The sequence below is a fragment of the Balaenoptera acutorostrata genome, chromosome 5, assembly GCF_949987535.1.
Source record: "Balaenoptera acutorostrata chromosome 5, mBalAcu1.1, whole genome shotgun sequence".
Taxonomy (NCBI): Eukaryota; Metazoa; Chordata; class Mammalia; order Artiodactyla; family Balaenopteridae; genus Balaenoptera; species Balaenoptera acutorostrata.
The window spans coordinates 123,122,834-123,147,588 of NC_080068.1; positions in this window are offsets into that span (position 1 = coordinate 123,122,834).

Consider the following 24,755-nt stretch of genomic DNA (forward strand, 5'->3'; position numbering starts at 1 on the left):
AGAACTGCTTTTGCTGCATCCCATAGGTTTTGGATCGTCGTGTTTTCATTGTCATTTGTCTCTAGATATTTTTTGATTTCCTCTCTGATTTCTTCAGTGATCTCTTGGTTTTTTAGTAACGTATTGTTTAGCCTCCTATGTGTGTGTTTTTTACGTTTTTTTCCCTGTAATTCATTTCTAATCTCATAGCGTTGTGGTCAGAAAAGATGTTTGATATGATTTCAATTTTCTTAAATTTACTGAGGCTTGATTTGTGACCCATGATGTGATCTATCCTGGAGAATTTTCCATGCGCACCTGAGAAGAAAGTGTAATCTGCTGTTTTTGGATGGAACGTCCTATAAATATCAATTAAATCTATCTGCTCTATTTTGTCATTTTAAGCTTCTGTTTCCTTATTTTCATTTTGAATGATCTGTCCATTGGTGTAAGTAAGGTGTTAAAGCTCTAGGTTTCTTTGTGCAGTCAAACCATCGTGTGGAGATACAACAATACTGAAATCATAGAAATGCAGGGATGGAATGAGATCTTAATGGTTAAGACTGTCACTTCCAGGCAAGACCACAAAAAAATGACGGAGAAATGAGGCTCTGTTTATAAACTTTCAGCAAAAGTGATTCCTTCCCTCATTAACTTACTGTAATGTTTTATTCAGAAAAATAAAAGATAAAATAAGCACTTTCCATAGTATGTTTATATGCACTATTTAAATTTAATAGTTTAGATATTCCTGAGATCAACATTTAAAAGATTAGGAATTTTTGAAAGATGATCATAGATATAATAAAAGAGTTTTAAAAACACATAAAGATTGTAATTTCCGGCCTTGGAAAAATACATTCTCAAACCTTACAGCTTTTACTTTGCTATAGATTCTTCTCCACAGATGTCAGTGTAAATAACCTAGTTCTCTCCTCTTTTCATCATTCATAGCAGTTTTGACATTTTTATTTCTCAAATTCTGGTGTTGGACAAGCTGTGTCAACATTAACTTGGGTGTCTGTTAAAATTGCCCGTTCCTGGGCTCTACTTCACAACTATTGACTGAGAAATGTTAGTGCCTTTCAGCACGCATTGTTATGATATCTAGTTCTTCATTATGTTCTCATTTGCATTGCATTATTCTTCAATACTTGATTATGTGTCTAGTACACAGATCGTTCATTAAGTGGAATTATTTCCCAATAAAATTGTAAGCTCCTTTTGAAGGCCAGGATACTGCTATATTCTTCTTTGTGTGCTGGGAGTATCATAATGCATTAGAGATTGAGGATGTTGAATTTGAATTTCTTTACATCTTTATTACTTCTTTATATCCCCTGTTCCTTAACTCGATCTCAATTCTTTTTTAACCCACTCCTAATTTAGTAGAATATGTTATATATCACACCTTACATACCCATGTCTTTAAAAGTCCAACTAGATTTCACTTCCTTTCTTTCCTTCCTGCTTTTCCTCATGATTCCTATGGTGCTTCTCTCAGTTGGGTCATTCTTCCTTAGCTTTTCCCACTGCTTTTCTATTTCCATGTCTTTATACGCAGTGGTGGCTAACCAGGTAAATATTAAGAGAAATATCAAGTACTAAATAAGGTGGACACTTCAATATTAAATTATCATCTATTGTCTGTGGATTTTTTAATAGTGAAATTTTGTCTCAGTTACTATCACTTTTATTAGTATGCTTCTACATAAAATAGTAATCTAAATTATAATAATGTCATTTTTACTCTCTTTAGTGTGAGGTGCTTAAAAGGAATCATTCATTCACATATACTAACATCTTTTGCAGAAAAGAATTAAAGAAAGATGTGTATATGTGTGTAGGTAGAGATATTTGTTATTTGTTCTATCACATTTTGAATTTTGTGTCTTCTTTTGCTTTTTAAATCTAGCTGATGCTAAACTCTTCATTTTATTCCATCACAGATTAAGAGGGAATTTTTTCAACAAAGATAGGCAGAAATCTCAAAAGAGGCAACTAGGAGCCTTTTAAAAAAGGAATAGTTGGGGAAAAGAGAAGAATGAAGGGGACACAGAGGTGAGGAAGAAATTATGCTCTTGACTATGCTGTACCAGTACAGACACTGAGTAACCTGAGCGGGCTTATGCAATGAGAAAGAAATATCTACTAGTGATTCCCAGATCGCTGCCCCAGCCACAGGCCTATGGAAACCATAAGAATTTCTCTACCACATAAAACAGTTTATACTTAGTCTTAAAATATTTTCCTGTCAGTAGCACTTTAGATATTTAAGAAAAAAAGTTATTTCTAATGCCAAATTCTAAGGAATAGCATTACTTTTGAAGACCAAATTAGTTTAATTGATATACAATAGCTAGCACTCTCACTTGTTAATTAATAAAAAAGGTTGTTAATAAATGATTAAAGAGTGTTGGATATAATGAAAAAATTAAATCAAGAAGATTGGGTGTCTTAAGAATGTTTTTAAGAAAACTGATAACCAAAGTTTTACATTGGACCTTTACCAGAGGGAGACACTGTGACCAGTAGGTCACCGTGAAGCACAGAAAAAAGGGTGTCAACGAAAGAGAAAATTTTACAGAGTTTAAGTTAACACTGTCTTAACACTGAATATGGTGGATACGAATGTGGTTTCCAGAGAAGTGTATTCTGTTATGTGCCAACACCCTTTGCTTAAATGTAATACTCATTAAGTAATTGTTTGTTGTGGATATACAGTAAATGCTTTTTGAATGCATGGTGATTGAATGAAGAAGAAAATGAGTCAGTAAATAATTGAGATACGTCCATATTTAGGTATTATGGTGGCTACTTTAAAAATATGAACAGTATTAATCACACAATAATATCTTCACATTATATTTAAAACAGGTTTTAAAAGTTATTTAAATTGTCACATTTTTCTTTAATAATAATGTATCTTAAATTTAAGTTATATATAAAATTTTGAAAAGAAAATACATTGAAAAATATATTTCCCTTAATTTTTCAATGTTTTAAACAACAATTCAATAAAATCTGAAGTGATATCCTAGGATATACATCTCTAGTTATGTGCTAGGATAAACTACTGTAAAAAATCAAAGGGTTTCTTTTTCTAAAGGTGTTTCATACATATTTGTTAAGTTTGCTTAATGAAAGGTTAAACTGATTTACATTCTGAGTGTTTTGCAGCTCAGTTTTGCCAACACAGTACTGTATGAAGTCTTCCAGGTACAGAAAAAAGCTGTTTCATGTACGAGCAGGATGGTTTTTGTTTTGTTGTGAACATCAGCCTTTTTGCTTTCTGTCATTTGGATGTTTTTAAGTCTATATATTGCGCTGATGTTCTCAGTAAAGGTTTGAAGTCTTTGTTTGCTCTTAGCTGAATGTTCTAGCCCATCATCCTTTACACATGGTGTGAAACTTTTCCACATATACAATGTAATTGAAAATCACCAGACCACTCCTGACTCATTTATACCACTTTATGTATATTTCTTTCAGTTTGGCATTTAGTAGCTGAAAATTTGGAGCATATGTTCTCTTAGTCTCAACAAGATCATTTTAATATATTTTTTAAAATTTAAGACCAGTCTCAGTCTTAGTATTCATCTCAGAGGACCTCACTATTGATACTTCATTCCATTTATAACCTCACTAAACTTATTTCCTACCCTGGACATATTTGCCCCCTCAAGTAACTGATAGATTATTCCAGCATTTTTTCCTTATACAGAAGCAATGTTGCCTTTCAGCTTCTCAAAATTGAAAAGGAACTAACATTTATTGAGCATTTTTTATGTGAAGCCCTCAAATCTGTACACATTATTTCATTTAGCATTTTCAACTGTCTTGTTATATAGGTGTCGCTTACTTAATATTTTACAGATGGTAAATTTGAAGCTATAACTATCTTAAGTAAGGCTCTTCTCAAGTCCAAAGCTCATGTTCTTCTTTGTTTACATCTTTCCTTGTTAGTACTGTTTTCTTTTTGTATTCATTTTTAGTTACAAAAGTGACCATCACAGTAAAAAAAATAATACAGTATATAAAGTAGAAAGTGAAATCCATAGTAAACCAGTATTTGTGAGTTACTACCTAGGCTGTGGACAAACAATAGTGAGAAGAAACAGATACCGTTCCTGATCTCAAAAGACGTTTTTAAATTTCTTGTTCACAAAGAGAGGTCTTAAATAATCCCACTAACGAATACCGTAACTATAAAAAACAAAAAATGCTCTAAAGGAAAGTAGCAGTTCTGCAAGAGCAAATGGCTGATGTGTGGGTTGGAAGTGAGACAGATGTTATTCTAGCATGTACAAGGCCCTATGGCTGAAAAAACCAAGGCCCTTTGAAAAGCTGAAAGAGGGCTGGAGTGGGAGGTGCTCAGAAAGGCATAGAGAGTGTTATGATATGAGCCTGAAGTGATGGGTGGAAACCAAACCATGTATTTAGTAGCTTCTGGATTATGTTAAGGATTTTGTTCTTTATTCTCAGAACAACAGGAAGTCTGTTACAAGTTTTTAGCCGAAGGTTTGGGGCCTGCAAAAAGTTTACTGTGACTACAATGCAGACTGCTTGGAGAGAGTTTAGAATGGAATATGTGGATGCTAATTGATAGTGAATATGTTTGATGCACATTTAGAAAGAAAATAGGTCAAAAAAATGATGAAAGACTGAGTACGGGAGGTGAGGAAGAAGGAGTTATCAAGGATGATGACTGGGATTTTGGTTTATGGAATTAAATGTCTGCCGAACCAGTGACTCAGATATGGAATATATGGCAATGTCTGTCTTTAAGTAAGCAATCTTATGGAAGAGTCTGAAACCCAGGGGAGAGAATTGGACTGGAAATATATTTGTGTGGGAGTGTTATGTTGTGTGGGAGTGTTACGTGTATAGAAGGTGATTGGAGCTATGGGAGTTGATGAGATTGCCCAAGGAGCAAATATAAAGAGCCACATGAAGAGAATCTTGGACTGAGTTTTGAGGACTTCCAACATTTAATGCTTGAAAAGGAAAGCCAGCATGGAAGGTGGAGAAAGAGAGGAGGAAAAGCTAGATGGAAAAAGTGTTCCAAGTTGGAGTAATAAGGACTAGAGAGGTGAAAAAACAGTGACTGAAAAAGTATATTAAATTTATTGCCATGACTATCACTGATGACTTTGTTGAATAGCACTTCAGGAGTGATAAGGGTGAAAGCCCAGTTGGCATTGTCAAGAAGTGAATGAGAGTTGAGAAAATAGAGAGTGAATATTGTAAATAGTGCTGCAATGAACATCAGGGTGCACGTGTCTTTTTGAATTATGGACATGGAAACAACCTAAATGTCCATCAACAGAGGAATGGATAAAGAAGATGTGGTACATATATACAATGGAATATTACTCAGCCATAAAAAGGAAAGAAATTGGGTCATTTGTAGAGACATGGATGGACCTAGAGACTGTCATACAGAGTGAAGTAAGTGAGAAAAAGAAAAACAAATGTCGTATATTAATGCATGTATGTGAATATAAAAAAATTGGTATAGACGATCTTATTTACAAAGCAGAAATAGAGACATCAACATAGAGAACAAACATATGGATAGGAAGGGGGAATACGGGGGGTAGGATGAATTGGGAGATTGGAATTGACATATATACACTATTGATACTGTGTATAAAATAACTAATGAGAACCTACTGTGTAGCACAGGAAACTCTACTCAGTTCTCTGTGGTGACCTAAATGTAAATGAAATCCAAAAATGAGGGGATATATGTGTATGTACAGCTGATTCACTTTGCTATACAGTAGAAACTAACACAACATTGTAAAGCAACTATACTCCAATAAAAATTTTAAAAAATAGAGAGTGAATAGAGACAACTAGTAGATGAATTTTGGTTGGGGAACAGAGGAGAGACAAGGCAATATCTGGAGAGTTACATAGTTTCTTATTTATGTATGATTATTATGTAGAGCCTAGGAAGACTCTAAGGTCCAGGAGAGGGATTGGTCATAGAAAGAAGGAGGGACAATTTGACGTTTTGCTTTGGAGACTTTTTTTCACACATTTATATATTATAGCTGACTTTATGGTCTTAACTCCTAAACTGTGACTATACTACTTTTTAATCTTCAATAATATTAAGATTAGACACTTAATAATAAAATCAACAGAAAAATGCACAGAAAAATTTTAGAAGTTTTTCATCCATCTTCTTTTCACCCAGGGATGTAGTCATTATCTTAATGGCAGAATAATTTAATGCCCAGAAACCTTTTGTTTTGTTTTTTCCCCTTGGTCAACCCCAGTGGATCTCAAACGTAGATGTGCACAGAAGTTACTAAATAGGATTGTGTAAGTCCTATCATACCCTCCACAACTCTGGATATTATCATAGTTGTTTATTCATTTTTGTCAACTCAATGGACACTTTCTCATTTTCCTATTAGTTAATCCATGCTCTCCCTACTTTAACATAGAGAATTTAGAGTGGGGGAAGCATTGTATATTCCTCCTTTTATTTCTAAATAATAATTAATGTGTCCAGATTTTGCTTATATTGGATTAACAATTTTTTTTTTTTAAAGTTCCATCCTTGGCCAGGGTAACCCTATATTTCATCCCCTTTGCATGCACGTACACTAGAGAAACAAAATGTAAAAAAAGAAAAAAAAGGAACCCTTTCATGTGAAAAAAACCTTTCACAAATTTGCTTATAAAAGTCTACATGCTTAAAATAGCTAGTAGGAAGCAGCCGCATAGCACAGGGAGATCAGCTCGGTGCTTTGTGACCACCTAGAGGGGTGGGATAGGGAGGGTGGGAGGGAGAAGCAAGAGGGAGGGGATATGGGGATATATGTATATATACAGCTGATTCACTTTGTTATACAGCAGAAACTAACACACCATTGTAAAGCAGTTATACTCCAATAAAGATGTTTAAAAAAACAAAAAGTCTACATGCTTTATCAAGAACTTTGAAGTCAAGGTCCATGTTTTATTCATATTATTTATTATGTACCCACAAGCCTAGTGATATTCAACAATGTAACTCATGTTACATGAGTTAATGAATGGTTTGTGATTTGTTATATCTAAATTGACATGTGTTCTTCCAAAATGAACATGTATTGTTTTAGATAATTATTTTTATTGACTACTACCATAATTACTTAAAATACAATATCACTAATCTTCACAACATTCTATAAAATAAGTATTATTAATCCCATTTTACAAATAAGAAAATTGAGGCCCAGAGATTTTAAGTAAATTATGCTAGTTCACACAGATAGTAACAGGTAAACCTGGGAGTCAGTTCCATGTTTTGACCCCAGAGTGCATGTTCTATCTGCCCTGCCATGAATGGTGATATATTTGTTTGGGTTATAAAAACTTGCAATAATGAGTATATTTATTTCCTATCATAAACTTCTACCCAGACAGATCTGCTGGGCAGAGGCCCTGTAATTTTAGGCATTTCACTTTGATCTGTCCTCTACCCAGAATCATGCAGTTTTCTCTATACAGAGTATTCTATAGAAGTATAAAAAAATAGATCTTCAAGTAGGCTTTTTTCTTGAAAAGAATAGAGCTGTTTGTTCAGGCATTTAAATATCATTGTTAGCTAATTTTGCCAAAATTTTAATAATTGAATTGGAAAACATATCCTATTTAAACATTATAATATTAGAAAATTTAGTTAGAAGCAGATACTTGTCTGATCTCAAATATTTAACTTTCTAAAAATACTTAACTCTGGTTTTATTCCAAGGTGCTCTGGGAGTAACTCACCCTGAGTTCTGCTATTAGTGGCGCCAAAGTTTTCCAGGGTTCTCTACCGAATACCATCCTGACTTGGGATTTCGGGGTAACTTGGCAGTGGAAGCATCCACAGGCAACTTTCTGATCATCCGATGACCTTCCCGTGACCTAGCCACAAGCACTCTATTAATCTACTTTATCATGGGGGTTAGTAAAGAGAGCGCCACATCCTTTCATCAGGCACATCTGTTCCTAACTTTTCTTATCTCTCCATGTCCAATTCATACAGTACACTTATTCCTCATCAGTCATGCATGTCTATGCTTTTTGAGAAGAAATCATTTTCTATTTGCTGCCTTTAACTTCCATTACAAAATGTAAAAATAAAAAGTTCCTGTTCTGTCCTTTTCTGTTTTATATCTACTTTCAAATACCTAAAATGTTGAGTTTGCTTATAGAACACAGTGCAAAGTACCCACTGTTCCCATCAGGTTTTACAGTTTTGCTACTTTTAACAAGAATGATCCTTGTTTAAAGCTGTGAATGATACCCACCAGAGCACCACTTTGAGATTTACTTCATACAAATGCATGAGTGGTTCCTCCTAGCAAGATCAAGGAGGTGTTGCACAAAATGAATCAGGCTAAGGGCAGTCTCCTTGTATCTCTGACTCAGCCACATCTGAAAGAAGAAGGAGATGCCTTGGGCCTGGCTGTTGGGGTGTCTGTCCAGCTCCCCTATTCTGGGACCTGTGGTGCGGGAAGCAAAGCAAGCTCATCAGCAAGCACTTTCCTCCCAGGTTCAAACTGGGGATTTCACAGGCAGAAGAAGCTCCCTGTTCCTCCTCCCACTCTGTCCCTGAATGAGAAGTGCTCTTGATTTGGTAGAAATCTTGTTACTTAAATTATAGCATTAAATAAACAGATAATCCACCCAAAACAACCCCTAACCACTTCTGAATGATATATTTATCTTTAAGTTTCAATTTTTTAAATTAAATACCCATTTTCATTAGCTCCTATAATTATTAAGAGACATATAATAGAACATCATTTACTTGTATCTTAAATTTTGTTTTAAAAATTTAGGAATATGTTTTTCTTTCTGTATTTAGTAATAGTATAAAAAAGGGAGGAAGTCATGGAACACATCTATACTCCCATGGTTCCGATTTTCATACCCTTATGAATAGCTAAAAATAAGGTGTACCGTGGAAATGCTGGTGAACTCTTGGCCAAGTAGCTCATGTGATATATGAGATTACATATGTGCATGTGTGTATAATGAATTCATATATACTATAAAATGTAAACTACAAAGTGGATTTTGATTATTTGTTTAATGGACATTAATTAATAAAATCTTTCCTATGGCCAGAACAATCTTTTATACATGCATATGTTTATCACACAGTCATCAACATACTCTATGGTAAGTTTCCACTATTGCAAGGCAGGCTCACAGCTGAAAATGGTTTGGGGTTGTTGGGCTGGAGCATTTTGATAAATGGAGATAAACGATTAAAATCGTTCAGTCTTTCTAAGCCCTAGCAAAATATGACAGCATGTAAGTCTCCAAAGAGATTTATGTTTGCTCTTACAGCTGGCTGTCCATAGCTGCACCATTCCCTGGGGAGCTCTGCAGAGCTAGTGGATGATGAGAGTGATTCACAGCTGTAAGAGATTTAGGTCCCTTTAAAGTACTGCTTGAGCTACAACAAACTGGTGTTTCAAAAGAAAGTGAGCAAGGCCAGAGGGTGTTCAAGAGATTCCCAGCCTTAACCTGGGGAAGCTCACCTGTCAAAGCCAGCTCACTACAACCGTCACTTAATTGTTAGCTGACATGACAAAATATCTGAGATGTCATTATGTGTTGCAAACAAAGCCGTGCATATCCACGTGTTGTTCCTGGGGCCAGAGAATAGCAAAACAAAACATTGTGAATAAAAGCATGTTTGTGGAAATGTTCAGTTGTCTGTGAGGAAGATGTGATGTGGGAGAAAGTGGCGATGTCATGTATCATAGGAGGGGAAGGCTGGGGAGGAAGGAGAGGGAGGAAACTTTGTGGGATGCCTTTTATGTACTAATGATATTGACTCTCTGTTCTACACTCTACTCTGGTGGGCCCAGCCCTGTGTGGTGACAACAAGGAAAGGAGAGACAGCCAAAACAGGTTGCCTAGATCCATTGTACCCCTACACAATCGTCAGAAGAATAAGCATCCACATTTTCCCAACCCTGATTCCCCATTTCTGGGATTTCCTTTCAAACAAAGAGGCAAAGGTGTGGATCAAGCAACTTGAACATAGGACTGTAAGGTTTGCAGTTTGACATTGACACTGACTGGTGAAGCAATGTCAAACATAACTGGAAGGACTTGTATCTTTTGTAGAAGACTCAATTTCACCAGTTTATACCAAAGTCATATTTTTGCCTCATGAGCTCATTCTTAATCTGTCACAGATACTTCCCAAACTTGTATTAGAATGTCTTCTCCACCGTTTATTATTTGCAGACTTTTTAATGATGGCCTTTCTGACTAACGTGAGGTGTTACCTCATTGTTGTTTTGATTTACATTTCTCTAATAATTAGCGATATTGAACATCTTTTCATGTGCCAGTTGGCCATCTGTATATCTTTTGTGAAGAAATGTCCATTTAGGTCTTCTGCCCATTTTTTGGTAGTTCTTTTTTTTTTTTTTTTTTTTGATATTCAGCTGTATGAGCTATTTGTGTATTTTGGAGATTAATCCCTTGTCAGTAGCATCATTTGCAAATATTTTCTCACATTCTGTGAGTTGTCTTTTCATTTTGTTTATGGTTTCCTTTGCTGTGCAAAAGCTTTTGAGTTTAATTAGGTCCCATTTGTTTATTTTTGCTTTTATTTTCATTACTCTAGGAGACTGATCCAAAAAAATATTACTGTGATTTATGTCAGAGTATTATGCCTATGTTTTCCTCTAGGAGTTTTATAGTATCTGGCCTTACATTTAGGTTTTAATCCATTTTGAGTTTATCTTTGTATATGGTGTTAGAGAATGTTCTAATTCCATTCTTTTACATGTAGCTGTCCAGTTTTCCCAGCACCACTTACTGAAGAAACTGTCTCTTTTCCATTGTATATTCTTGCCTCCACTGTTGTAGATTAATTGACCATAAGCGCATGGGTTTGTTTCTGGGCTTTCTATCCTATTCCATTGATCTATATTTCTGTTTTTGTGCTAATACCATATTGTTTTGATTACTGTAGCTTTGTAGTATAGTCTGAAGTTAGCATGATTCCTCCAGCTCCATTTATCTTTCTCAAGATTGTTTTGGCTATTCAGAGTCTTTTGTGTTTCCATACAAATTAAAAATTTTTTTGTTCTAATTCTGTGAAAACTGTCATTGGTAGTTTGATAGAGATTGGATTCAATCTGTAGATTGCCATAGGTAGTATTATCATTTTAACAATATTGATTCTTCCAATCCAAGAAGATGGTATATCTTTCCATCTGTTTGTGTCATCTTCAGTTTCTTTCATCAGTGTCTTATTGTTTTCAGAGTATAGATCTTTTGCCTCCTTAGGTAGGTTTATTCCTAGGTATTTTATCCTTTTTGATGCAGTGTAAATGGGATTGTTTCCTTAATTTTGAACTCTTCTACACTGTTGGTGGGAATGTAAATTGGTATAGCTGCTGTGGGGAACAGTGTGAAGGTTCCTTAAAAAACCAAAAATAGAGTTACTATATGATCCTGCAATCCTACTCCTGGGCATATATCCAGAGGAAACTCTAATTTGAAAAGATATATGCACTCCAATGTTCATAGCAGCACTATTTACAATAGCCAGGACATGGAAGCAACCTAAATGTCCATTGACAGATAAATGGATAAAGAAGATGTGGTATATATATACAAATGGAATATTACTCAGCCATTAAAAAGAATGAAATAATAATACCATTTGCAGCAACATGGATGGACCTGGAGATTATCATACTAAGTGAAGTAAATCAGAGAAAGACAAACATCACATGATATCACTTATATGTGGAATCTAAAAAAAAGGATACAAATGAACTTATTTACAAAACAGAAATAGACTCACAGACATAAAAAACAAATTTATGGTTGGTTACCAAATGGGATGGGGGGGAGAGATAAATTAGGAGTTTGGGATTAACATATCTATACCACTATATATGAAATAGGTAAACAACAAGGACCTATTGTATAGCACAGGGAACTATACTCAGTATATTATAATAATGTATAATGGAAAAGAATCTGAAAAAGAATATATATATATATGTATAACTGAATCACTTTTTGCTGTACAGTTGAAACTAACACAACATTGCAAATTAACTATACTTCAATAAAAAAAGAATGTCTTTTATTTTACAGTATTTTATTGAGATATATAAACTTAGCTGTATAAAACAACACAAATTTCTTAGCTCACGATTCTGCAGGTCAGAGGTCTCTGCACTGCATGGCTGGGTTTTCTGCTAAGGCTCTCACAAGGTGGAAAGAAAGATGTCACTGGCTGTGTTCTCATCTGAATGTAGGGATGTTGTTACAGATTCATTCAGGCAATTGCATGAGTTCCATTCCTTGAGGTTGCAAAGTTGTAATCCCTGTTTCTTTGCTGGCTGTCCCTCATCTTCTAAGCAGCTGCCCATGTTTCTTACCATGTTGCACTCTCCATCTTCAAAGCGGGCAATGGAGAATCTCTCTCCTTTTGAATTCCTCTCATGCTTCAAATCTCTTTATCTAGGAAACCTCTGCCCTTTTGATGAGCTCACTTAATTAGGTCAGGTCCACCCAGGATGACCTCCCTTTCTTAAAGTCAGCTATGTTATATAACATAACCAATAAGAGACTGAAGTCCATCATATCCCCAGTCCCAGGGATTATACAGGACATGTACATTAGGGAATGCGGATGTTGGGATTTTCTTAGAATTCTGTCTACCATATCTGGAGACAAGATCTGTGTAGTGAATCGTGCAGCAGCTTCTGGGCTGTGTTATTGATTTTTAGGAGTTCTTTGTATATTCTGGATATGAGTCCTTTGTCAGATACATGTATTTAACTTGATTCTTCCAATCTGTGGGTTGCCTTTCATTACTTAATGGAATATTTGATGTGCAAACCTTTTAAATTTAGATAAAGTTGAATCTTCTTTTTTTTTTTTTTAATAATTAGAACTTATGCATTGTGTTAAAGTGTTAATAAAAAAAAAAATTTACCTGCACCAAGGTATATGGTTAGGCCATTCAAGATGGCTGTTCTGTTGCTCTCTGTACATTCCCGTGCTCAACTAGTCCCTGCTTCACTCACATGACTATGCGTTCCTCTCAATTATAGGGCTTAATTAGTCCCTGGTGACTGATGAGCCCACCCGAGGTTAATTCTCCCTATAAACGGTAGCCTCCTTCTCCTCTGAGTAGCAAAGACTGCTGCCTTGTCCTGCCTGCTGTCTGCCGCACACCGTGGGGTGTCATTCCACGATCCTTCATGTGAGATCTCCTATCGAGTAAGCCATTGATGTCTCTGTTGCTGTCTCAGGGCTCTTTCTTTGGTCTTTGAGACTGGGCAACTACAAGGCTTGTAGGCCTGGAGGGTGCAGCCCAACAAAGGTCATGAACATTTTTGTTTTTTTCTATGAACATTATAGTTTTTAGTTTCCACATTTATGTTTCTGATCCATTCTGATTATTTTAGGGGGAGGGGGATATGGTGCAAGGCAGGGGTCAGAGTTAGATTTTTTTCCTATGTGGATATTTAGTTGCTTCAGCACCATTTAGTATGTACTCATTTATTTTTGATTAGGCATTGTATGTGTTTTTCTCAATATAATGTCATTACCCTTGGGTGGGTGGTGATTCTATTGCGAGGAAACTATGCAAGTTTGGAGGCAATCCACCACATGTTGCTTGCATTCCTGTGCATCTTGCAGGGCGTAACAAGAATGCACGGTCCTGACCACTCTTTCCCTGGGCGATTTCTCAGGGTTGTGTTAGCAACTAGTGACCTTGAAAGGTAAAGTAATGTTTCTCTCTGGGACAAAGAGCAGCCTTTCTTATTGCATCGTATGAAATCAGTGGATTCCCCCAGTTCCGTGTTCCTCAGCTGTGATGCCAAGCACTGTGTACATCCACCGTATGCATCCTTCTGGGCCATCTCACACCACTCCCACTGGACTTCTGGGCCAGGAGATGTCTTGTAAACATGCTGACACTCATGCTGCTTACTGTGCCATGAGTGATGCAGTTCTTTGTTTCTGACCCAAGAATCTTAGGTCTGCTGCCAGCATCCTTGAAATAGTAACTTACTGCCTTGTAAAGGATAAACTGTCTTGTAAAAGGCTAACTTAGTATCTTGTAGAAAGGACAAAATCAAATCCAAGACCTAACTATGTCATCTGACTCACTCATCAGAACACCCTATGAAATGGCTATTTTTATCACCATTTCATAGATTAAAAGGCCAAGACTATAAGAGGCTAAGGAAATTGCCTAATTTTGTTGAACTACATAGCCAAAACTCATTTTTTAACATTTTAAAATTGTGAGATGTAGCATAAACATAGAAATGTGTATAAAATGTGCATAGTATTTAGGGAATAGTTACATAATGAACATCCATGTAACCACTGCTTAGGTTAAGAACTGGAACGTTGTCCCTACACCAGAATCTCTGCAGGAGTCTCTTCCAGTTTACATCTCCCCTTTTCTCTCCTATAGACAGTCTTTATCTTAATTTTCATGATAGTCACTGTGTTGTTTTCCTTATAGTTAATCATGTATACTTCCATAAACAATATGGCATGAGTTTGCTGATTTTTAACTTCATATAAATGAGTATATAGTCTATGGATTATTTGGAATAGTGCTTCTTAAGGTCAGCATGTTTCTAAGATTTATCATTGTTGCTTGTTCACTTTGCAACATAGTGCATTGTATTAATATGCATAAATTTCTTTATCAGTCTTGTTTTTGAGCAAGTGAATTGTTTCTAGCTTTGAGCTATTACAAAAAGATGTTTCTGTGAGTATTCTTATAGAAGTCTTTTGTGAGCATGTGCATTCATTTCTCTTCCATATACTGTGTACCTAGGAGTGACTTTCTAAGGCATTGGGTAGAATAGTTTCCTTTATTAGAAAATGCCAGAAAGTTTTCCAAAGTGATTCCACTGTTTTACATTTGCAACAGCAGTGTATGAAAGTTGCAGATGCTCCATTCTCATCAGTGTTTGGTATTGAGGATCTTTTTAATTTTAACCTTTCCGTTTGTTGTGTAGTGGTATTTCATTGTGGTTTTTGTTTTCATTTCTCCAATGACTAATGAGACTGACAGTGTGGCCATATGCTTAATGGTCACTTGGATATCTTCTTTTGTGAAGTGCCTGTACAAGTCTTTTACCCAATTTTTAATTGGTTTGTATTCCTCTTTTTCCTATCGATTTGTATACATAGCAAAGATTTTTATCTGTTTTCAGTTAAAGGGCCTGACCTGTAAATTTATCCTGTAATTTCTTGCTCCCTCCCTATTGGCTGGAATCATCATATGGACACAGATAGCTTGAAGGAAGTGTGGGAAAAGTATTCTTACCTGGGTGGCAGTGTGCCTAGCCAAATCTTTACCACAGAAAAAGGAGAACACTGACATTATGGAGGACAGCTAGCTGCTTCTATTCAACTAGGGATTGCCCTAAAAATTTAAGTGTTCATTATTGCTGTGTGATGTACATGGAACTTTGCGGAACTAACTATAGAAGTATTAAAAGCATCAAAAATTTTTACTAAAACTCTGTTTGGTTCAAGGTGAATCTTGACTAGAAATAAACGGGTTTCTTACAGAAATTTATTCCATGCATCAGCTCCGACTACAATACCAGGCCAAGCTGTACCTCTGTAATTAATGTGCAAGTATGGTATTGGAGCACTAAGCTCTAGCATGGCATGATGGTGTTTGTGTGGTATTTGGCATGACCCATACAAGTGTGCTAACTCCTAGAATTATCTACCAAGGCCACATCAGTTAAAATCTGACTACACAACAATAAAAATCATTCACATGGACAAATAGGCCATCACAAACTTACAGCATTAAAAAGCCACATGGCCTGCTTCCATCTGCAAGTATTACGCTGCTAGCTGGACCCACTCCTTGTCGGTCCCTTGACTAGTGTTCCAAATATTGGTGAATTGACCCAAGTAGGATGCCATAGTTCGACAACTGGAGTTCAGAAAGTCAGCTTTTACTGATTGTTGGAGAATGTGACCTAGGTATGCAGCAAAAATACCTTCCAAACACTGAGTCTTGAATTACAAAGATTCGACCAGCAGGCAGCGCTGGATGATCACAGGCCTCCTGTTGCAGTGGCAGTGCCTTTGCCACCCAACTTACAACAGGGCTAAGAGCAGAACAGAGTGCATAGTCTGTGCGGGCGAGCAGAGTCAAAGAGGAAAGAGGATGTGGCTGACTCACATATCACCATGCATTAACCATTCCTGTACCATATTCCTCTTTTCATGAGAAACAGTGAGTAAAGGAAACATCAGAAATGACTTCACCCCACCCACCCCCAAATACACTCTTGACCGTAGATTTGGTTAAAATAAAATGATACAGGAAGACTGAGTATAAACCGTTGAACACTAATGTATCAAAGCAATGCAAACAAAAAATAAATCAAGGTGATATTATTAATATTATAAAAAGCAGAACTAAAGGAAAAGAGTTTTACCTTAGACAAAGAGGAATTTTATTCTGCTAGAGTATTCTGTTCAAAATAAGAGTTAAAACTGCTACCTACCCAATAGCATAAATTGCAATATATAAATTAAAAACAGATTGAAATATGAGGACAATTGTCATGAGCATGATAACAGTATATCAGCCTGCCTCAATCATTCACCAACTAACTAAATATGTAAGATAAATAAATATAGAGGACTTTGAATGCATAAAAGGATGATTTAATGGATTCTCCACAAAGTATATACCTCTTTTCAACTACCCACAGAATCATTATAATTAAAAAATTTTTTCATTTATTCATCATAAAAGTCAACAAATTTCCATACTAGCAATAGCATAAGCCATATTACCTAATAAATTAATGCTGTCAATTAATAATTAACATGAATATTTTCACAATAACAGTAATAATAACACCTCAGTTAATTTGGAAACTTTACAAAAGAAGAGAAACTTTCTGCAAAAGAACATTTGGGTCAAAAAGCATAGCAAGGTGCAAGTTGAAACCTAGTTAGGAAACTATAGTGAGAATAGCAAAGGGAGAACCTGGAGGGAAAAAGTAAACAGAGAAAAAAAAATCATGGTCTTAAATGTTTATATTTTGGCTCATGAAATAACTGAAATAAATGAAGTATAATTCAACTCAAGAAATCAGGGGAGAAGCATACAACAAATGTAGGGACCACAGGAAAAAGGATATAATGGAAGTAAAGATAAGAAATGATTGAGACCCTGGGAATGTAATGTGATGGGCTATAGGGAAGGATGGGGAATCTTTTTTTAATCATTATTTTCTAAAAAACAAAACCAAATATTAAAAATTTTAAGAATATTCTTGTTCCCAGCATGCCTGATTATTGTTAGTAAAATTTCTTCTTGAATAAAATTAATTGATGCTCTCTGAGTGTGTGTGTGTGTGTGATGTATGCATGTGTGTATGTGTGTGTGTGCATTCCAAAATGTAAATGAATATAAGGACAAAAGTGCTTTTATTCCTATCATGCATTATTAGGATTATCTAGACCAATAAGAACTAGTAATGCTTTAGCCTTTCATATATGTTTGAGGTACATGTTGGGTTGAGAGTGGGGATAAGAGTAATATTTCATTTAAAGTCAAATTAAGATCATCAGGAAATAATGTGGTTAAGAAAATAATGATTATTTGTGTTTTTATTTATTACTTGTGTTGTTAGAAGAATATGGAAAAGATTTTATTGTCTATATAAAATCAGTAAAATTTGTTTTGTGTTTTTCCTCCTGATTTCTTGAGTTGAATTATCACTTCATTTATTTAAGTTATTTCTTGAACTAAAATGTAAACATTTAAGACTATGAATTTTGTGGTAATTATGATTCATGCAGCAACTGTTCATTGAGGAACTACTGTGTGCAAACTGCTAGAGAGGCAGTGATGAACAAAAGCTGATGCAGTTCCTGATCCCATGGAACTTACAGTCTAGAGGATAAAAAAGATATTAATCAGATATTATATAAAGAAATATAAATATAACAAACGTAAATATAATAAATAAAAGGTATTACTTGAGTAAGTACTATTTGAAGATATAAGATCATATAAGAAGAAGGAGACTTGATATAGCCAAGCATATCAGGGAAGTCTTTCTTAAGGAAGCGACAGTTTAGCAAAGATTTTGGAGTTAATGATATGAAGTCAATCAGTCAATTGGCAGGTAAAGAGTATTCCACACAGAGTGGTTAGCATATTCATAGGTACCCTGGCGAGGACAGATAAGATCTTTCAAGAACCAGAAAGACAGTAAGTGTGGCTGACATCCAGGGAGGGAGCCAGTCAGCCAGCGAGTAGCTTATGTGTAGTGGAAGAGAGGAGACCATGCAGGTTCTGCTAGGAATTTAGATTTTTACAAAAGAGCTGTGGGGATTCATTGAGGTATTATAAACAAAATGTGTGTGTGTGTGTGTATGTATGTATATGACAGACGTGCATGGTTTGATCAGGCTTGTATTTTGAAAATATTCTGGCTACAGTTTGTGAAGAGAGTTTAGTGGAAAGCAACAGTGGGACTAGGGAAACCAATTAGGAAGCTATAATAAGTGTCCAGGTGGCAGCTAATGATAATATGGATTGAGCTCTGGTGACTTAGTTATGGAAGCATCTATTAGCATGGTCTAGCCAATGTTCTAATCTTATCTGGACCTCTTTATTTATGGTTTTTCAGAAATAAATAAGGGATTAATCACTCTAAACAATTAATGATAAAAACAAGATAAAAAGAGTCAAAGAGAGTAGTCAAATTTGAATTATAAGTAACCATCTCCAGAGATACATTTCAATAATGTTCTAGGACAAGAATTCTGAAAAGAGCTTGGCAGTAGTATACATAGCAATCATTAAACATCACTATATTATACTCCATTATGCAAACTAATGAAAATTTGTTTCTATTTTATGTAGCAGTCTTCCACATCTTGAAAATAATATTGTATAAATATTTTAATAACACTTCCAGTTTATTAGGCAATAATTATTGACTCATTTGTTAGTTTATTTGTAGTGTGATAACACTGATTTATGACACATTTATTAAAAAAAATTAAACTAACAAAATCCTACCCATTCACTTATTTTTTTCAAGTGTTCATACAGAAATGAGTGATTTTGCAATCGTATAGTCAATACATTTAGTCTACCCCCAGGGACTTCCAGATTCTGTCAGATTATAATTTGAGACCCACTATTTTTAGGAACATCACCTAAAGGATTACATGATATGCAGTGTTAACAGCACTTAGATATAATTGGGAATCACTGTTTAGTCATATGCTCCTTGCCTTCAAATGGGGTAAGCGCTGATTGGTGTCAGGGTAAGGACAAAAAGAACTGTGTTAAGCTGATCTTTTTTCCACAGTGGAATATAAAAGTTCTCCATAACATATGTTGAATTTGAGGTTAATCTATGTGCAACATCTACCATTCTATGAATTGCCTGTCAGTTCTGTTGATTTGACTGTTACATGTTTACTTGAAAAGGATCATTTTCTCAAAGTAAGGGAAATCTTTTAAAGATAATGATTTAAAGATATATTGTCTATGAAGAGCATCTCCCTAATAGATATACTTACCTCAGCTATTTTTCAAAAAAAATTATTCTTACTTACAAATGATTTCAATTATTGTGTTATTCATGTATGTAAGTACAGATGCATTGATTTCACTGAATCAAAAACCATCTGATTATAGATATATGCATATGCATATACGCTCAAGTTTGGTTTGACCTAGGTTACAAATTACCATATATCAGTTTTTTAAATGGTGTGTAACAAACCATTAAATGACAATATTCATAAAATAATTATCTTTGCCAGATTTTATTATCTCTTACCTTTTATTACCATTTATTATTTTTATTAATTTTGGTTTTTAGGAGTCTCATGTTCTACCAGCTGAGTTAGCCAGGAGGATATAATTTTGGTTTTAATCTGCCTAATTCTTTTAATCTTACTTGTATCTATGAAGATACTGTTATTTGCATATTTTGTAAGAATCTCATAAATAATTTTGTTTAATGGCTTTTATGAAGCATTTTGAGAATTTGAAATGACAAGTGTTTAGTGATCTGAGAACCTACTCTTGCATTTGTTCCTCATCCCCAAATTCTCCCCTAATCAGCTCTTTCTCCACTTAAGAAGAAACCATAATCGCTCCTAATGCAGGAAGTGGGTGGAGTAAGCACTGAGAGGCAGAAGAGAGAACTCACAGGATGTCAGATCTGGCAAAAGTAAGAGCTAAAACAACCATACCCCTTAATTTATATTTTAGAAAGCATGCTGCCCTACAGAAGGTTATATAAAGATTTTTCTAAGTTCTTTAAAAACTAAACAGAACCTACAAATTTGAATATATTGAATACTTAACTTTTCACATGTTTACTAGATTCTACCAACTACAGTTTAGTTTCTTTGTTTTTCAGCCCACATTTACAGTGTTGGCATTTATTGTTTCCCATTAGGGTTGGCTTTACTTATATACACACACCCCTAAATAAATAAACAAAAGTAAAAGAGTATTACCTTTTGCATTATTTAGGAATTATATCTGGCTACCAAAGGTAAGACCTTAAAACAGTGACTTACGTGAATTAGATTTTTCTTTTTTTTTCTCAGGTGAGAAGCAGTCCAGGAGACAGGCCAGGGAAGTATAATTGGTGTGTGCTGTTGTTACTGCCCCCAGATTCCCTCTATTTTTCTGCTCTGCCATCTGTAGAACTTGTTTCAATTCACAAATTGCCTTGTGAGTTATAGGATAGATACAGCAGCTCCAGCAATCATGTCTGCATTAGTGGCAGAAAAGAGGAGGAAGAGAGGCAGGGAGGGAGGCATTTTACAGTTAAGTGCTTTGCTGCTGCTTCTAACAATAAATACATTTTGTTAAATATAGAATAAGGGGTAAATGGATTTTGAGCAGGCAACTCACAGTCTCTGCCACATCTTTCTTTTATATATCTCTTTATATCTTTTGTAGTTCTCAACTACTTTTAGCCATAAAACTTTCTTAGGATTTCTCACAAGCCTGAGTCACCATGGGGGTCAGTAAAGTAACAAACTCCAGTGCATATGCTGATTCAACTAGTTGAAGTCATGGCTATGTACACACTTTTAAATATGGATAAAAATAGCATCCAAAATAATACATACATACTTTTGAATATGGATAAAAATAGTATCCAGAAGAATTATGCAGTGCTTGGAGAGGGTTGGTGTCAACAAATACATATCCCAGTGTTAGGATGACTACCGACAGGGGCAATATCCAGGTGCAAGGTTCGCTTAGTTTACAATTTTTTCTTTTCTCTCTACATCTGGTTAAGCGGAAACACATTTACTTTTACTGTGTTTGGGGAAAGAACCAAAACCACTGCAATATTTATGCTTTTTTTCCCCTCAAAACTTTTTGAAACTTGATTGTTGGATTGGTAATATTGATTAAATGAAATTCCTTTGAGGCGTCACTCTGGTCGTGGCTATCAAATCAGCTAATTCTGTTTTTCACCGTTTACATAATTTTCATGAAAATATGATCATCTATTTTCACTTTATTAGATTGTAGTTGAAGGCATCACCACATAATGTATAAGAACATGGGTTTTGGAGATAGATATAGGTGGGTTTAAAAAATCTGAATCTTCTCCTACCAGCTGCGTGTGACCTGGGAAATCTCTGTAATCTCTGTCAGTCTAATTTGTGACATGGAGATAAATACAACCTCAGAGTTCTGATAGAATTAAATGAGTAAGTGAATGTAAAGTGTGCAGCTGAGTGCATGTCACATTGTGGACATTCAATAAAGAAAGCTACTGTTGTTACCGCTATTACTCCTACTTTTCTAAATTGACCTGCCATTAAGCATTATGCCGCTGTTAATACAGACTTTTTAGATTAGAGATTAAAATGTCAACTCAACTCTAATTACTCTCAAGAAACCCCTTTATTTTATGTAAGGACTTTAATTTGAATCTTATCATCCTTTATGGGAGTTTAGAGTCCCTGATATTTTGCTTTTTCTCTTCCAAGAATGTGGCTGTTATTTAGCCAGGGGCAGGCCTGTACTGTGTGGTTACCTCTGGCATCTGTGCTAATTACCCTGTAGCTGTTCTGGTTGGTAATGCCTGCCTGATAGTGGTTGGTCTCTTATTCAGAATTATTACTTCAGAATTCCTGATTAAGATTAAAAACAGAAATGAATCAAATTCTACTTTGGTGGAATTTTTACAAAAACGAGCTGTTGTGAAAAGATAATAAATGCATAATAATCTTGGAAAATGTGGTATTGGATTAGGCAGGGCCTGAAATAATAGTTATCATTTATTTGACCACCTGCTATATTTTAGGTATTAACTCTACTGTATGTTTTAAATACATTCCAATTAATTTTCACAACCACCGTATGATGTAAGCATCATTTGCTCTATTTTCCAGCAAGAAATGTGAGTTGCAGATAAGTGATTTGTCCAAATTCATATGGCTAATAAATGTTGAAGATGGAATTTAAATTTCTACCCTGCTAGACTAAAAACTACCACAAAGAATTGATATTCTTTTTCTAAAAGATGATACAGGGAGACATTTGGAGTAAAGCTGATAATAAAATAGGAGAATTGTTTTCTCATTCATAAAGGAGCAGGTTAGATTATTATTTTGTGAAAATCTAAGCCATTACTTCGCTTCCTCACACTTTGGCACTCTGCTCTGTCTCTGTAGAAAATTTTCAAGTGAGTTTGACAATCCCACTAAACACTAAGACAATAAGATTTTTCTCACTTGGGTACACATGGACTCCTGAGGGAGAGAGTTCAATACCTTAAAATTTTGCTTTTACACTTAGAAAATGCATATTCATATTTGTGATAAGATTTCAGAAATGTAGATAATCTTGCATTTTTCTGCTCTTGAAATACCCTCTCTAAATGTATTATATATATTTTTTGGGTCATATATAGTGTCACTTTTCCTGAAATCTGCCCATGAAGGTTTGCTAAATTTAACAAATAAAAATATGGGATGGCCAGTTAAATTTTAATTTCAGATAAACAACACATAATTCTTTAAAATAAGAATTTCCTAGATAACATCTGGGACAAACTAATACTAAAAAACTCTTTATTGTTTATCCAAAATTCATGATTGGCCATCCTGTACTTTATTTGGCAATCGTAAGTGGAGGAAGTATTGTGAAATAGAAACAACAAACATCTACAACTATAAAAATAAAAAGATATTACCTTCAAATTTGAACAAACTAGACTTCAAATTACATGTTTACCACCTAAGTATGTGACAAATCAGTGCCTCTTGGAGTGGACCGGGTATGTAGAAAGAGTACAACATCTCCATTCACCCTTGGGGAGAATTAGAGTGTGGTCTTACAAACCCTGGCGTTTTAAATGCTTAGGGATCTCTGGAGTGCCCACTGGGCTGCTCTGTAGGGTAAGCAGATCCATACGGATATTCTGTAACCTGACAGAAATATTAAAAAATATTTCCACACTTTAAAAATAATTTGAAAACCATTACTCCTGTGCATTTCCTATCTGAACCAATTATTTTATATTGATTTGCACTACATGCGGATTAACATTTCTGTGGATGTTTTTTGTTTCCTTGACTCAATTCTAAACTCTGTATAGGCAGATGAGTAATCCTAATGGAGCATAGAATCTAGGGAAAAGTACACTGTGTGTCAAAATGTTCCCTCTTCTTTTTTATATATGACAAATAAAACAAAATTATAACAGTCTTAAAACCTAATTAAGAGCAAGGAAAGTATATGTGGAGGAAGGAATCCCATACTTTTTACATTTTCTTGGTGATAATGAGCTATAGTAAACATTCTATAAATAACAACTTAGCCCTTAACACCATCAACCAGCATCATCTTCATTCATTAAATTCTAAAAAATTAAGAGTTATGTGATCAACTGAATTCTTTATACAATTGACAAGATACGGCATAGGCCATTTCTAACATATTTCTGTTAATGGCTTAGAAATATAACAGAAACTCAGTGTGATAGATCAACTTGATAGAATCACGTGACTAATTTTGCAGAAACTTAGAGGCATCAGTTATTTCTCTTTAACAGTCAAGCTGAGGTTGGATGTGACTCATGACATTAATCAAATAATATCTCTCAGCAAAGATGTCTTTGAATGTGTTTGTATAACATCCTTAGTAATAAATTAAAGAGATAAGCAGTAATCACCATTCCTTCCTTTACGGCACTTTGATAAGAGAACCAACCAACACACATTTTCATAGGACAGTGAAAAGAATTTGTCTTAAATTCAGATGAAAACAGTGACATCAGCATGATTTTGACCATCAATAATAAGCAACAGTTTCCACAGGAAAAAAATGTTGATATGACTGATCATTTGTGGAGCCTGATCCTCTCTGGTAATCATTTGTATAATTTGATATGGAATGAGTAATTGGTATATTCAAAGCAAGTATCCAAGATAGTCATAAAATTCTCTATTCCACAAATCACCTTTTTCTTAGAAAGAAAATACATATCATCACAAGGCACTTAGTGATTCTTTCGTCTGTGTTTTTCATAATTCAACACCATAAGAATTAGAATTCACCAATATCCTGAGGTCTTTACATCTTGAAATAGTTGTTGACCAATTAATAGCAGCTAACAATATTAGCTAATATAATCTGGGATTTTTTATATACCAGGTAATGTTGTAAGCACTTTCCATATATTATTTTATTTAATCCCCAAAATAAC